The sequence below is a fragment of the Macaca thibetana genome, chromosome 1, assembly GCF_024542745.1.
Source record: "Macaca thibetana thibetana isolate TM-01 chromosome 1, ASM2454274v1, whole genome shotgun sequence".
Taxonomy (NCBI): Eukaryota; Metazoa; Chordata; class Mammalia; order Primates; family Cercopithecidae; genus Macaca; species Macaca thibetana.
The window spans coordinates 46,069,643-46,087,449 of NC_065578.1; the positions used below are offsets into that span (position 1 = coordinate 46,069,643).

Genomic DNA, 17,807 nt, shown 5'->3' on the forward strand with positions numbered 1-17,807 from the left:
TGCATGAGCATTCTTTTTTCTCCTTGTTTTATCATTTCAACTTTTAGTTTAGATTCAGATACGTATGCAGGTTTTTTACACTGTTATATTGTGTGATGCCAAGGGTTTGGATACAAATGATTCTGCCACTCAGGTAGTGAGTATGGCATATATTAGTCAAACTTTCAATGCTTACTCATATCTGTACCTACCCCTCTAGTAGTCTCCAGTGTCTATTGTTCCCATATCTATGTCCATAAGTACCCAACATGTAGTTCCCACTTATCAGTGAGAACATGTGGTATTTGGTTTTCTGTTGCTGTGTTAATTCACTTAGGATTATTGCCTTCCGATTCATTCATGTTGCTCAAAGAACATGATTGCATTTTTTTCTTACTGCTGAGTATTCCACTGTGTATAGGTATCACATTTTCTTTATCCAATCCATCATTGATGGGCACCAAGCTTGATTCCATGTCTTTGCTATTGTGAATAGTGCCATGATGAATGTACGAGGGGAGGTGTCTTTTGGTAGAACAACTTATTTTCTTTTGGATATATAGCTAACATTGGGATTGCTGGGTCAAATGGTAGTTCTATTTTAAGTTCCTTGAGAAATCTCCAAACTGCTTTCCATGGTGGTGGAGCTAGTTTACATTTCCAGAAATAATGTATACACATTATGTTTTTTTTTCTGCAGCCTAGACAGCATATGTTGATTTGAAACTTTTTAATAATAGCCATTCTGACTTGTGTGAGATGTGGTTTTGATTCACATTTCTGTTGATCAGTGATGTTAAGCAATTTTTAAAAATATTTGTTGGCTGCTCATATGTCTTCTTTAGAGAAGTGTCTGTGTCTTTAATAGGGTTGTTTGTTTTTTGCTTGTATTGGAAATTCTGGCCAGGTAAGAGAAAAAAAGAAAGGATATTCAAATAGGAAGAGAGGAAGTCAAATTTTCTCTGTTTGCAGATGACATGATTGTATATTTAGAAAACCCCATTGTCTCAGTTCCAAATCTCCTTAAGCTGATAAGAAACTTCAGCAAAGTCTCAGGATACAAAATCAATGTGCAAAAATCACAAGCATTCCTACACACCAGTAATAGACAAACAGAAAGCCAAATAATGACTGAACTCCCATTCACAATTGCTACAAAGAAAATAAAATACCTAGGAATACCACTTACAAGGGATGTGAAGGACCTCTACAAGGAGAACTACAAACCACTGCTCAACGAAATAAAAGAGGACACAACAAATGGAAGAACATTCCATGCTCATGGATAGGAAGAATCAATATTGTGAAAATGGACATATTGCCCAAGGTAATTTTTAGATTCAATGCCATCCCCATCAAGCTACCAATGACTTTCTTCACAGAATTGGAAAAAACTGCTTTAAAGTTCATACAGAACAAAAAAAGAGCTCGCATTGCCAAGACAATCCTAAGGAAAAAGAACAAAGCTGAAGGCATCATGCTACCTGACTTCAAACTATACTACAAGGCTACAGTAACCAAAACAGCATGGTACCGGTACCAGAACAGAGATATAGACCAATGAAACAGTACAGTGCCCTAAGAAATAATACCACACATCTACAACCATCTGATCTTTGACAAACCTGACAAAAACAAGAAATGGGGAAAGGATTCCCTATTTAATAAATGGTGCTGGGAAAACTGGCTAGCCATATGTAGAAAGCTGAAACTGGATCCCTTCCTTACACCTTATACAAAAATTAATTCAAGATGGATTAAAGACTTAAATGTTAGACCTAAAACCATAAAAACCATAGAAGAAAACCTAGGCAATACCATTCAGGACATAGGCATGTGCAAGGACTTCATGACTAAAACACCAAAAGCAATGACAACAAAAGCCAAAATAGACAAATGGGATCTAATTAAACTAAAGAGCCTCTGCACAGCAAAAGAAACTAACATCAGAGTGGACAGGAAACCTACAGAATCGGAGAAAATTTTTGCAATCTACCCATCTGACAAAGGGCTAATATCCAGAATCTACAAATAACTTGAACAAATTTATAAGAAAAAATCAAGCAACACCATCAAAAAGTGGGCAAAGGATGTGAACAGACACTTCTCAAAAGAAGACATTTATACAGCCAACAGACACATGAAAAAATGCTCATCATCACTGGCCATCAGAGAAATGCAAATCAAAAAGATACCATCTCACACCAGTTAGAATGGATCATTAAAAAGTCAGGAAACAACAGGTGCTTGAGAGGATGTGGACAAATAGGAATGCTTTTACACCATTGGTGGGATTGTAAAACTAGTTCAACCATTGTGGAAGACAGTGTGGTGATTCCTCAAGGATCTAGAACTAGAAATACCATTTGACCCAGCCATCCCATTACTGAGTATATACCCAAAGGATTATAAATCATGCTGCTATAAAGACACATGCACACGTATGTTTATTGAGGCACTGTTCACAGTAGCAAAGACTTGGAACCAACCCAAATGTCCATCAATAATAGACTGGATTAAGAAAATGTGGCACCTATACACCACGGAATACTATGCAGCCACAGAAAAGAATGAGTTCATGTCCTTTATAGGGACATGGATGTAGCTGGAAGCCATCATTCTCAGCATACTATCACAAGGAGAGAAAACCAAACACCACATGTTCTCATTCATAGGTGGGAATTGAATAATGAGAGCGCTTGGACACAGGGCAGGGAACATCACACACTGGGGCCTGTCTTGGGGTGGGGGAAGGGGAAGGGATGGCATTAAGAGAAATACCTATTGTAAATGATGAGTTAATGGTGCAGCACACCAACATGGCACATGTGTACGCATGTAACAAACCTACACGTTTGTGCACATGTACCCTAGAACTTACAGTACAACCACAACAACAAAAAGAGTATTTGGTCATGGTGAAGTTGCTTTTTGGTGTGCTGCTGCATTCAGTTGGGAAGTATTTTGTTGAGGATTTTTGCATCAATATTCATCAAGGATATTGGTCAGAAGTTTTTTGTTGTTCTTGTGTCTCTGCCAGATTTTGGTATCAGGATGATGCTGGCCTAACAGAATGAATTAGGGAGAAGTCTCTCCTCATTTTTTTAGAATAGTTTAGTGGTTATGCTACCAGTTTTTCTTTGTACATCTGGTAGATTTTGGCTGTGAATCTATCTCATCCTTGGCTTTTTTTGGTTAATAGGTTATTTGCTAATTCAATTTTGGCATATGTTATTGGTCTGTTCAGGGAATCAGTTTCTACCTGGTTAAGTCTTGGCAGGAGGTATGTATCCAGGTATTTATTTATTTATTCTAGATGTTCTAAGTTGTGTGCATAGAGGTGTTCATAATGGTCTCTGATTGTTACTTGTATTTCTGTTGGGTAAGTGGTAATGTCATTCTTGTCATTTCTAATTGGGTTTATTTCAATTTTCTCTCCTTTGTTTTTTATTATCTATCTAGCAGTCTATCTCATTAATTTTTTTAAAGAAACACCCCCTGGATTTGTTGATCTTTTGTATGTTTTTTTTTTTTTTGCCTCAATCTCCTTCAGTTCAGTTCTAATTTTTGTTATTTCTTGTCTTCTGCTAGCTTTGGGGTTTGTTTACTCTTCCATCTCTAGTTCTTTTCACTTTGATGTTAAGTTGGCAATTTGAGATCTTTTTGACTTTTTGATGTGGGCATTTAGTGCTATGAATTTTCCTCTTAACACCATTTTAGCTGTGTCCTAGAGATTCTGGTATGTTGTATCTTTATTCTCACTAGTTTCTAAGAACTCAATTTCTGCCTTAATTTTATTAATTTTCCAAAAGTCATTCAGGAGCATGTTGTTTAATTTCCATATAACTGAATGGGTTTTTTTGCAACTTTTCTTCATATTGAATTCTATTTTTACTATGCTATGGCCTAAGAATGTAGAGATATGATTTTCATTTTTTTGAATGTGGTGAGGATTGTTTCATATCCAATTGTATGGTCCATTTTAGAGTATGTGTTATGTGGCAATGAAAAGAATGTATATTGTTTCGTTTTTGGGTGAATGGTTCTGTAAATGTCTATTAGATTCATTTGGTCAAATAATCAGCTCAGCCCCTGAATATCTTTGTGAATTTTCTGCCATGATGATCTAATACTGTTAGTGGGTTGTCGATATCTCCAACTATTATTGTGTTGGAATCTAAGTCTCTTCATAGGTCTCTAAGAATTTGCTTCATGAATCTGGGTGCTGCTGTGTTGGATGCATATATATTTAGAATAGTGATGTCTTACTGTTGAATTGAACCCCTTACCATTATTTAATGCCCTGCTTTGCCTTTTTTGATCTTTGTTGGTTTAGTCTGTTTTGTCTGAAACTAGGACAGCAACCTCTGCTTTTTTCTGTTTTCTACTTGCTTGGTAGATTTTTCTCGACCCCTTTAGTTTGAGCCTATAGGTGTCATTGAATGTGAGATGGGTCTCTTGAAGACAGCATATCCTCGGGTTTTGCTTCTTTACCCAAATTGCCACTCTGTGCCTTTTAGTTATTATTCAGACGTGTTGGTGTGTTTGCTTTATAGTGTCACTGGCAAGTGTACCCAAGTGTGTTTTTGTAGTAACACTACAAAAAAGCTGTGTAATAGCTTTTCCTTTTCATATTTAGCACTTCTTTCAGGAGCTGTTGTAAGACAGGCCTGGTGGTAATTAATTCCCTCAGCATTTCCTTGTCTGTAAATGACCTTATTTGTCCTTCACTTATGAAACTTAGTTTGGCTGGACATGAAATTCTTGGTTGAAGATTTATTTCTTTAAGAATGTTGAATATAGGCCCCCAATCTCTTCTTGTTTGTAAGGTTTCTGCTGAAAGGTATACTGTTAGCCTGATGGGGTTTTCTTTGTAGATGGCCTGTCCTTTCTCTCTAGCTGGCTTTAACCTTCTTTTCTTTAATTTCAACCTCAGAGAATCTGAGGATTATGTGTCTTCAGGGTGATTTTCTTGTGCAGTACCTTGCAGTAGTTCTCTGCATTGCCTAAATTTGAATGCTGGCCTTTTTAGCAAATTTGGGGACGTTTTCATGGACAATATTCTGAAATATGTTTTCCAAGATACTTGCTTTCTCCCCATATCTTTTAGTAACACCAATGAGTCAGATTTGGTTTCTTTACATAAGTCCATATTTCTTGGAGATTTTGTTTAATTCTTTTTATTCTTTCTTCTTTATTTTTAGTCTTATTTCAGAGAGCCAGTCTTTAAGTTCTGATATTCTTTTCTCAGCTTGGTTTATTCTTCTGTTAATACTAGTGTGTTTTTCAGCTTTATCAAGTTAGTTTGGTTCCTTTTTTATACTGGTTATTTCATCTATCAGCTTCTGTATCATTTTTTGGTGATCTTCAGCTTCCTAGATTTGGGTTTCAATGTTCTCCTGAATCTTGATGATCTTCATTTTTATCCACATTCTGAATTCTAGTTATGTTATTTCAGCCATCTCAGCCTGGTTAAGAACTCTTGCTAACTTACTAATGTGGTCATTTGGAGGAAAGAAGACACTCTGGCCTTTTGAGTTGCCAGAGTTCTTGCACTGTTTCTTTCTCATCTGTGTATGCATGTATTCCCTTAACTGTGCTATAAATTAAGTACAGTCAGTAGACTTTTTTTTCTGGATGTTTTCAGAGAGCAGAGGCTTTGTGCAGGGCCTTCATTTGTAGATGATAAAATTCTTGTCTTTGATTTCACAGAGAGGTATGTCAGGAAAATATTTTTGCTGTTGAAGTTCTGGTGTATGATCTTGTAGGTGACACTTAAGTGCAGTAGTTTGTCAGTTGGCTTTTGCTCAACCATGAGGCTCCTCTATATTTTTTCATGGTTGTAGCTGTGCTTCCTCTCAATGCTCTGAAAATGTGTGCTCCTCTCCCACTTTAGTGCTTGTTGCAGATCTTGTCTTGGCACTCTGAGCTACACACCACAACTCTAGGTTGATCTCTGGCCGAATGATCCCGCCCCCCAACTTGGAGGCAGCAGACAAAGGGACTTTAGCAGTGGTTGTGGTCAAGAGTCTTGCACTTGTCTCCTGGGGCTCCACTCCAAAAAGATGTGGAGCTGCAATCAATCAGTGCAATCAGCCCAGGATTGTGTGGCTGTGCTGTGGGCCCAAACTTGGCAGGGGTTTCCTACCTGGTGATGAGCAGGGGGAATGAGTAGAACCCAATGGATACAGACTGGCCTCATCTCATTAGGGCAACTGCAACTTGCTAGAGGTGTAGAAAAATCACTCAAAGTCTTTGCTCCTTTCCCAGTCCAATGGCAACAAGGGCAGTTCCACAGCAGAAGCAGTGGCAGAGGGGATTTCAGTTGCCCCTGGAAGTGCCACCTCTGAGAAACATGGAGCTGCTGCTACTGGGAGTGTTCTAACCAGTTGATGGGGCAGCTGCATTGCTGGCTTCAGCTAGGGGCTCTTCTTGTTGGGCAGTGGGGTAGGTCAAAGGCTCACAGGCAGGAGATATTGGGCTCCTCTCCATATGATGGCTGTGTCATGCTGTAAGCTTGAATGAAACCCTCAGGGCCTTTGTTTCTTCCCCAGACTAAGGACAGCAGGAGCAGAATTGCTGCTGTGGCCATGGCAGAGGGGCTGTCAGTTGCCTCTGGTCTGGAAGCCTATCTCCAGGCAAAACTCAGAGCCACTAGCAGTGGTTATGCTCAGCCATAGGTGGGGTGGCTGTTCTGTGGTCTTGAGCAAGGGCCCTGGCTGGTGAAGAGTGGGAGGTGGGGACTCCCAGGGAATAGGGACTGGATTCCTCTCTGTGTGGCAGCTGTGGTGTGCAGGGGATACCAGCATAGTGACTAGGTCCTTTGTTTCCTCCCCAGTCCATGAACAATTAGGGCAGTACCACTGCAGCTGCAATGGTAGAGAGATTGCAGGTTGACTCTGGGATTTCCTCCTCAAAGAAATGTTGAGCCACTTCTGATTGAAGTGTTCAGGCAGAGGCAAGGTAGTTGTGCTGGAGTACCAGGCCAGGAGGCCTCACTTAGCAAGGAGAACTGATTACAGTGACCTGCGTGGAGAACACCCAGCCAATTTTTTATTATGTGCCTGCACTATGCTGGGGGCCATGACCAGTCCCTAGTCACCACAGACTCTCCAGAGCCTGAAGACAGCAAAGGTGAGGCCTGCAAGACAGCAAAGATGGTAGCCTTCCCCTTCCTTTGAGTGCTCTGTCCCAGGAGGTGTGGATCTGCTGCTGGCAGAGAACCCAATTGGGGGTAGCTGGAGTCCCAGACCAGTGGATCTTATACTGTAAGGTGCAGTGAAAGCAAGGCCTGCAGATCACCACTGCTCAGCCTCCTGAATTCAGTCCTTTTCCTGGATTCTACCTGTTTCCTGGGGGCAGGGGATCTTTGTTCTGTTCTAATATAAGAATTGACAGTTTTTCTTCTTTCAGTATATATATTTTTTTGAGATGGGATCTCCCTCCATCACCTAGGCTGGAGTGCAGTGGTGCAATCTTGGCTCACTGCAACCTCCACCTCCCAGTTCAAGTGATTCTCCCCCCTCAGCCTCCTGAGTGGCTGGGACCACAGGCATGCATCACCACACCTGGCTAATTTTTTGTATTTTTGGTAAAGACAGTGTTTCACCATGTTGCCCTGGTCTCAAACTCCTGAGCTCAAGTGATCCACCCATCTTGGCCTCCCAAAGTGCTGGGATTACAGGCATGAGCCATCTTTCAGTATTTTTTTGAATGTTGTTTCACTATTTCTTGGCTTGAATAGTTTCTCATGAAAAGTTTGCAGTTATTTTTATATTTGTTGGTCTGTATTTCATGTAATATATTTTTTCTTTTGACTGCTTTCAATATTATTTCATTAATATTGGTTTATCATGATGTGATCTGCTGTAGTTTTCTTTATGTATTTTGTGCTTCAAGTTCATTGGGTTTCTTAACTCTATAAATTTATGTTTGCATCCAAGTTGGAGACATAGAGGCCATTACTTTTTCTCATTTTTTTGTGTGTTCTTCATTTTGCCCCCTCCTTCAGAGATTACAATTACACATATATTGTATCTCAGTTGTCCAACAACTCACCAGTTCTGCTTATTTTTATTTTTGGTCTTTTTTTCTCTCAGTGTTTCTTTTGACATAGCTTCTATTGTTATAACTTCAAAGTCAGAAGTCTTTTCTTCTAGTGTCTAAAAACTGTTGAACTCATCCAGTGTTATTTTGGGCATTCTGGTTTTCATCTCTAGAAGTTCAATTTGGGTCTTTTTTATGCCTTCTGTATCTCTGTTTAAAATACACCATCTTTTCTCTATATTCTTGTACTTATGGGACGCATTTATAATGACTGTTTTAATATTCTAGTCTATTGATTCTATTATTAGTGTTATTGGAAAGGTTTTTCCTATTGATTACTTTTTCCCCTCATTATGAGTTCTATTTTCTGATTTTTGCCATGCATGGTATTTTTTTATTGGATGCCAGACATTATGAATTTTATCTTTTTGGGTGCTGCATATTTTTGTATAGCTATAAATATTTTTGAAGTTTGTTCTAGAGAAAAGCTAAGTTACTAACAGACAATTCAAAACTTTAAAGTCTTCTTTTCATGTTAAGCTGCACCAGAGCAGGATTTAGCCTAGGGCTAAGGTTGTCTCATTACTGTGACAAAATCCTTCTGAGTATTTTTTCTGATGGCTTATGAATTGTGAAATTTCTCATTTTGACTAATAGGAACACAAAGTATTCCCAGATTGTGTAAACTTTAGGCATTATTCTCTTTAATATTGTCAGGTATTCTTTCCCAGCCTTTCTCAGGTATTCTTACCAGCACATAAATGTGAGGAATTTACCCAATTCCCAGAGGAATTAGAGAAATGAAAATCAAAACCACAATGAGATACCATCTCACACCAGTTTGAATGGCGATCATTAAAAAGTCAGGAAACAGCAGATGTTGGAGAGGATGTGGACAAATAGGAATGCTTTTACACTATTGGTGGGAGTGTAAATTAGAACCAAGTAAAATTTTGGCTCATTCATTATCTCTCTTTGAAATAGCCAGTTTCCCAGAGAAATTGGATAAATTCCTCACGTGTATGTGCTGGTAAATTCCTTTTAAAGAAATGAAATCCTTTCCCACATTGGGAAGATTTTGTCTCACCTTGCTGGCTCTTGGCTATTTCAAGGAAGCAATCCATGGGACAAAAGAATCTGAACAGCAGCCCTTGAATCCCAGATCTCCCCTCTGACATAGTCTATCCAAATGAGAAGGAGCCAGAAAAAACAATTCTGGTAATATGACAAAACAAGGTCCCTTAACACCCCCAAGAGATCATATCAGTTCACCAGGAATGGATCCAAACTAAGACAAAATCTCTGAATTGCCAGAAAAAGAATTCAGAAGGTCGAGTATTAAGCTAATCAAGGAGCCACCAGAGGAAGGTGAAGTCCAACTTAAAGAAATCAGAAACGTGATACAGGATATGAAAGGAAAATTCTTCAGTGAAATAGATAGCATAAATAAAAAACAACTTCTGGAACTGAACACACACTTAGAGAAATGCAAAATACACTGGAAAGTCTCAGCAATAAAACCAAACAAGCAGGAGAAAGACCTTAACAACTCAAAGACAAGGTTTTCAAATTAACCCTATCCACCAAAGACAAAGCAAAAATAACTTTTAAAAATAAACAAAGCCTCCAAAAAGCTTGGGACTATGTTATATGTCCAAAACTAAGAATAACTGGTGTTTCCAAGGAAAAACACAAATTGAAAAGTTTGGAAAACATATTTGAGGGAATAATCAAGAAAAATTTCCCTGGCCTTGCTAGAGATCTAGACATCCAAATACAAGAAGCTCAAAGAACACCTGGGAAATTCATAACAAAAAGATCATCACCTAGGCCCATAGTCATCAGGTTATCTGAAGTCAAGATGAAGGAAAGAATCTTAAGAGCTGTGAGGTAAAAGTGTCAGGTAACCTATCGAGAAAAACATATCATATTAATGGCAGATTTCTCAGCAGAAACCCTACAAGCTAGAAGGGATTTGGGTCCTTTTTTTTCTTTTCCTTTTTTCTTTTTTTTTTTTTCTTTTTTTTTTGAGATAGAGTCTAACTCTGTCACCCAGACTGGAGTGCAATGGTGCAATCCCAGCTCACTGCAACCTCTGCCTCCTGGGTTCAAGTGATTCTCCGGCCTCAGCCTCCTGAGTACCTGGGACTACAGGGCACACCGCCACACCTGGCTAATTTTTCTATTTTTTGTACAGTTGGGGTTTCACCATGTTGGCCAGGATGGTCTCAATCTCCTAGCCTTGTGATCCACCTGCCTCAGATGCCCAAAGTGCTGGGATTAAAGGTGTGAGCCACTGTACCCAGCTTAAGGTCCTATTTTTTAGTCTCCTTAAACAAAACAATGATCAGCCAAGAATGTTGCATCCAGCGAAACTAACCTTCATAAATGAAGGAAAGATAGTCTTTTCCAGACAAACAAATGCTGAGAGAATTTGTGACTACCAAGCCAGCACTAAAAGAACTGCTAAAATCCTTAAATCTTGAAACAAATCTCTCAAAATACATAAAAATAGAACTTCCTTAAAGCATAAATCTCACAGGATCTACATAACAATAACTCAATAAAAAAAAAAAAAGGTATTCAGGCAACAAATAGCATGATGGGTAGAATAGTTCCTCACATATCAATACCAATATTGAATGTAAATGGCCTAAATGCTCCACTTAAAATAAACAGAATGGCAGAATGGATAAGATATTACCAACCAAATTTCTACTGTCTTCAGGAGACTCACTTAACACATAAGGACTGACATTAACTTAAGGTAAGTGGAATAAGTTATTCCAAGCAAATAGACACCAAAAGTGAGCAGGAGTAGCTATTCTTATACCAGACATAACAACTTTAAAGCAACAGCAGTTTAAAAAGAAAAAAAGGGGCTTTTTGTAATGTTAAAAGGACTAGTCCAACAGAAAAATATTACAATTCTAAATATATATGCACCTGACACTGAAACTCCCAAATTTATAAAACAATTACAATTAGACCTAAGAAATGAGATAGATAGCAACACAGTAATAGTAGGGGACTTTAATACTCCACGGACAGCACTAGACAGGTCATCAAGACAGAAAATCAACACAGAAACAAAGGAACTAAACTATAACCTACAACAAATGGACTTAATAGATATTAATGAACATTCTATCCAACAACTGCAGAATATACATTCTATTCATCTTTACATGGAACATTCTCCAAGATAAACCACATGGTAGGCCACAAAACAAGTTCAGTAAATTTAAGAAAATCAAAATTATATCAAGTACTCTCTCAAATCACAATGGAAAAAAAATTGGAAATCAACTCCAAAAGGAACCCTGAAACTCATGAAAATACATGGAAATTAAATAACCTACTCCTGAATAATTTTGGGATCAACAATGAAATCAAGATGGAAATTTAAAAATTCTTTAAACCGAACAATAATAGTGACACAGCCTATCAAAACCCCTAAGATAGAGCAAAAACACTGCTAAGAGGAAAGTTTATAGCCTTAAATGCCTACATCAAAAGTCTGAAAGAGCAAAAATAGACAATCTAAGGTCACACTTCACAGAACTGGAGAAAGAACAATCAAAACTCAAAACCAGCAGAAGAAAAGAAATAACAAAGATCAGGGTAGAACTAAATGAAATTGAAACAAAAAAATACAAAAAATAAATGAAATTAGGCCGGGCGCGGTGGCTCAAGCCTGTAATCCCAGCACTTTGGGAGGCCAAGACGGGCGGATCACAAGGTCAGATCGAGACCATCCTGGCTAACACGGTGAAACCCCGTCTCTACTAAAAAAAAAATACAAAAAACTAGCCGGGCGAGGTGGTGGGCGCCTGTGGTCCCAGCTACTCCGGAGGCTGAGGCAGGAGAATGGCGTAAACCCGGGAGGCGGAGCTTGCAGTGAGCTGAGATCCGGCCACTGCACTCCAGCCTGGGCGACAGAGCCAGACTCAGTCTCAAAAATAAAATAAAATAAAATAAAATAAAATAAAATAAAATAAAATAAAATAAATGAAATTAAAAACCTGGTTCTTTGAAGAGATAAATCAAATTGAAGAACCATTAGCGAGATTAACCAAGAAAACAAGAGAGAAGATCCAAATAAGCTCAATTAGAAATGAAACAGGAGCTCTTACAGCAGATACCAGAGAAGTACAAAAGATTATTCAAGACTTCCATGAATGACTTTACTTGCATAAACTAGAAAACGTAGAGGAGATGGAGATGGATAAATTGCTGAAAATATACCACCCTCCTAGGTTAAACCAGGAAGATATAGAATCCCTGAACAGACCAATAACAAGCAGCGAGATTCAAATTGTATTTTTTTAAATGCCAACCAGAACAAGTCCAGGACCAGATGGACTTACAGTTGAATTCTATTAGACATTCAAAGAAGTGGTACTAATTCTATAGACACTATTCCACAAGATAGAGAAAGAGGGTATCCTCCCTATATCATTCTGTGAAGCCAGTATCATCCTAATACCAAAACCAGAAAATGACATAACAAAAACAGAGAACTACAGACCGACATCTCTGATGAACATAGATGCAAAACTCCTCAATCAAATACTAGTGAACCAAATCCAACAGCATATCAAAAAGATAATCCACCATAATCAAGTGGGATGCAGGGATGGTTTAACACACCCAAGTCAATAAATGTGATACACCACATAAACAGAATTAAAAACAAAATCACATGATCATCTCAATAGTTGCAGGAAAAGCATTTGACAAAATCTAGCATCCCTTTATGATTAAAACTCTCATCAACAAAATCGGCATACCTTAGGTAACAAAAGCCACATACAACAAACCCATAGCCAACATTATACTGAAAAGGGGAAAAGTAGAAAGCATTCTCTTTGAGAACTAGAACAGGAGAAGGATGCCCGCTTTCACCACTTCTATTCAACATAGTACTGGAAGTCCTAGCCAGAGCAATCAGACAAGAGGAAGAAATAAGGGGCATTCAAATCAGTAAAAAGGAGGTGAAACTGTCACTGTTTGCTGATGATTTGATTGTATACCTAAAAAGTCCTAAAGACTCATCCAAAAAGCTCCTAGTTCTGGTAATTAAATTCAGCAAAGTTTCAGGATGCAAAATTAATATACAAAAATAAGTAGCTCTGCTGTACACCAGCAGTAATCAAGCTGAGAATCAAATCAAGAACCCAGCCCCTTTCAAAATAGAAAAACAACAACAACAACAACTTAGGAATATACCTATCCAAGGACATGAAAGACCACTACAAGAAAAACTACAAAACACTACTGAATGAAATAATAGATGACACAATAAATGGAAACACATCCCATGTTCATGGATGGGTAGAATCAATATTGTAAAAATGACCATACTGCCAATAGCAATCTACAAATTCAATGTGATTCCCATCAAAATACCACCATCATTCTTCACAGAACCAGAAAAATAATCCTAAAATTCATATGGAAATAAAGAGCCCCACATAGCCAAAGCAAGACTAAGTAAAAAGAACAAATCTAGAGGCATCACATTACCAACTTCAAACTATACTATAAGGCTGTAGTCACCAAAACACCATGGTACTAGTATAAAAACAGTTACATAGACGAATGGAACAGAATAAAGAACCCAGAAAAAAACCCAAATACTTACAGCCAACTGATCTTCAACAAGGCAAACAAAAACATAAAGTGGGAAAAGGATACCCTATTCAACAAATGGTGCTGGGATAATTGGCAAGCCACATGTAGAAGAACGAAACTGGGTACTCATCTCTCACCTTAAACAAAAATCAACTCAAGATGGATCAAAGACTTAAATCCAAGACCTGAAACAATAAAGATTCTAGAAGATAACATCAGAAAAACCCTTCCAGACATTGGCTTAGGCCAAGACTTTATGACCAAGAACCTAAAAGCAAATGCAACAAAAAGATAAGTAGGTGGGATTTAATTAAACTAAAAAGCTTCTGCACAGCAAAAGAAATAATCAACAGAGTTAACAAACAATCCACAGAGTGAGAGAAAATCTTCACAATCTATAGATATCCAACAAAGGACTAATATCCAGAATCTACAAATAACTCAAACAAACAGCAAGAAAAAAACACTCATCAAAAAATGAGATAAGGAATGAATAGACCTCAAAAGAAGATATACAAATGGCCAACAAGCATATGGAAAAATGCTCAACATCACTAATTATCAGGGAAATGCAAATCAAGTGGACAGTGCTATACTATCTCACTCCTGCAAGAATGAACATAATCAAAAAATTGAAAAATAATTAATGTTGGTGTGGATGTGGTGAAAAGGGAACACTTTTAAACTGTTGGTGGGAGTGTAAACTAGCACAATCACTATGGAAAACAGTGTGGAGATTCCTTAAAGAACTAACGGTAGATCTACCCTTTGATCCAGCAATCCCATTACTAAGTATCTACCCAGAGGAAAAGAAGTCATGATACAAAACAAAGATACTTGCACATGTATGTTTATAGCAGTACAATTTGCAATTGCAAAACTATAGAGCCAGCCAAATGCCCATCAGTCAACAAGTAGATAAAGAAAATGTGGTGTGTGTGTGTATGTGTGTATATATACCATGTGATATATATGTGTGTATATATATACATACACATAGTAATAGGATAGATTATGCACACACACACACACACACACACACACACACTACAGAATACTATTCAGCCACAGAAGGAACAAAATAACGACATTTGCAGCAACCTGGATGGAATTGGAGACTATTATTCCAACTGAAGGAACTCAGGAATGGAAAATCAAACATCATATGTTCTCACTCATGTGTGGGAGCTGAGCTGTGAGGATGCAAAAAGGCACAATAATGATACATTGGACTTTGGGGACTTGGGGGAAAGGATGGAGGGTGGCAAGGGATAAAAGACTACACAATGGGTACAGTGTATACTGATTGGGTGGTGGGTGCGCCAAAATCTCAGAAATCACCACTAAAGAATTTATTCATATAACCAAACACCACCTGTTCCGCCAAAAACCTATTGAAATAAAAAAAAGGTTTTTTAATGAATAAAAGGCATCTGTGATGATTAACACTGAGTGTTAATTATACAACACTGCTCAAAGAAATCAGAGGTGACATAAACAAATGGAATAACATTCATTGCTCATGGATAGGAAGAATCAATATCATTATAACACCCCTACTGCCCAAAGCAATTTACAGATTTAATGCTATTCCTATCAAACAACCAAAGGCATTCTTCACAAAACCAGAAAAAACTATTTTAAAATTCATATGGAACCAAAAAAGAGCCTGAATAGCCAACACAATTCTAAGTAAAAAGAGAAAAGCTAAAAACATCATGTTACCCAATTTCAAACTATACTACAAGGCTACAAAAACCAAAACAGCATGGTGCTGTTACAAAAGCAGACACGTAGATGAATGGAACAGAATAGAGAACCCAGAAATAAGTCTGCACACCTAAAATCATCTGATCTTCCTCAAAACTGACAAAAAACAGCAATTGGAAAAAGACTTCCTATTCAATAAATGGTGCTGGGATAACTGGCTAGCCATATGCAGAAGATTGCAAACATCATACATAGCATGCAGAAGATCCTTATATCATATACAAAAATCAACTCAAAATGGATAAAAGACTGAAATGTAAAAACCCAAAACTACAAAACCCTGGAAGACAACCTAGGCAATACCATCCTGGACATAGAAACAGGCAAATATTTTATGATGAAGATGTCAAAAGTAATCTCAACAAAAGTAAAACTTGACAAATAGGACCTAATTAAACTAAAGAGCTTCTGCATAGCAAAAGAAGCTATCAACAGAGTAAACAGACAATCTACAGAATGGGAGTACCCAAAGAAAAAATAACAAATTTATTTTAAAAGACCAATAAAGGATTAACTAACAGACATGTCAATAGAAACAGTATTAGCTAGAAGACAATGGAGTGATGTCACCAAAATGCTGAAAAAAAGTAACTGCCAACTAGGTTCTATTTTGCAAGATAGCAACATTGTTTTTTCTTAAGTGAAATGAAAATATCATAATATACAATTACATTTTTAAGTGTACATTTCAGTGGCACTTAGTGCTTTCACAGTGTTTTGTGACCACCACCTCTGTAGTTTTAATTTTTTTCATCACCCTCAAATAACACCCTCTATCCATTTCTTCCCATTCCCTCCTCCTCCAAATTCCTGCAACCACAAATTTTCTTACTGTGTGTGTGGATTCACCTTCTGGATTTTTTTCATATAAATGAAATTATACAATATTGTCTGACTTTGTTTTCCTTAGCATAAAATTTTCATGACCTCATGGAAAATGGTAGGGAATTCTTGGAAAAAAGGGAATTTCCAAGAATCATTCCCTCCATCAAAGCAACTATTCAGCTACCAAAACCCATCAAAATCAATTATTTTGTAATGCTGGAATCTAACCAAAAACTTACAGCAAACGGGAATGTTTAGTGAAAAATGAGGCTGGTAAATTTTGGCATTTTGCATAGCAGCTGTCATCTCTTATTCCTTTGTCCCATGGTAGCCATGAGGATGCTGATCGACATTTCTGCTATGGCTTACTTGTGCAGCATTGGCAATAAGGACTTTGTCCTCCAAAAACCGGGATTGTGTGTTTTGATCTGTCTAGTAGCTCACTGAAGGACTGGCACAGAAGCTTCATATTGTTTCAACACCTTCAGGGAAGAATGGCTTCCCTGGTGGCATCTGTCACCAAGGTAGAACCTTTAAAAGAATTTAAAGAAATAGATAGCACTTTTTTCTTTTCTTTTTCTTTATTTAACTTTTTATCCAGATATTTAAGGAAATTTTTTTCAAGTCACTGGCTGAACACAGAGATAAAGAAACAGACACATCAGTGATCACATCTGATAACGAATATCATATGTGACATTTAACCCCCTAAGAGGGTTAGGGGGAAGGATGGAAAAATATTTAAAGAAATAATGAATGAAAACTTCCCAAATTTGAGGAAAGACACAAATCTACAGATCTAAGAATTCAGTGTCTAAGAAGCTCAATGACATCCAAGAAGGATGAACTCAGAGACCTACACCAAGACATATTACAATTAAACTGTTAAAAGAAATAATCTTGCAAGCAGCAAGAAAGAAGTGATTTGTCACATACAAATGAGGTAGGAGGTGGGGGTCAGGCACCAGACCAGATTGAGGACTAGCTAAAACAATGCTGGGAAGAAAACAGCTTTCAATCAGACACACCTACCAGTGTGCCATATCAATTTATCATTACCATGGCAACACCCAGGAGCTACTGCCCAATTCTACAGCAATGATCCAATGACCCAAAAGTTACTACCCTTTCCCTAGAAATTTCTGCATAACCACTCCTTAATCTGCATGCAATTAAAGTGGGTGTAAATATGACTGCAAAACTGCCCTAAGCTGCTACTCTCGGCCTATGGGGTAGCCCTGCTCTGCAGGAGCAGTCATGGAGCTGTAACACTGCCAGAATTATAACACTGCCTCTTCAGTAAAACTGTTTTCTTCTGCCTCTGAATTGTCATTGAATTCTTTCCTGGACAAAGCCAAGAACCCTAGTAAGCTAAGCTCCACTTTGGAGTTCACCTGCCCTGCATCACAAGGAATCCTCATTGAGATTAATAACTAGTTTCTCATCAGAAACCATAGAGGCCAAAAAATCATGGGATGATACACTTAAAGTATACTTTTTAAAAATCCTGATCCCTTCACAAAACAAGCAGAGCAAATAGGATAGAAATA

General features: G+C 37.8%; 1 protein-coding gene across 1 annotated transcript in view; it reads right to left on the bottom strand.

The window, feature by feature from the left end:
* ATPAF1 (ATP synthase mitochondrial F1 complex assembly factor 1) overlaps positions 1-17,807 on the bottom strand; it is a 479,750-nt gene that overhangs the window by 215,358 nt on the left and 246,585 nt on the right. The window lies entirely within an intron of this gene.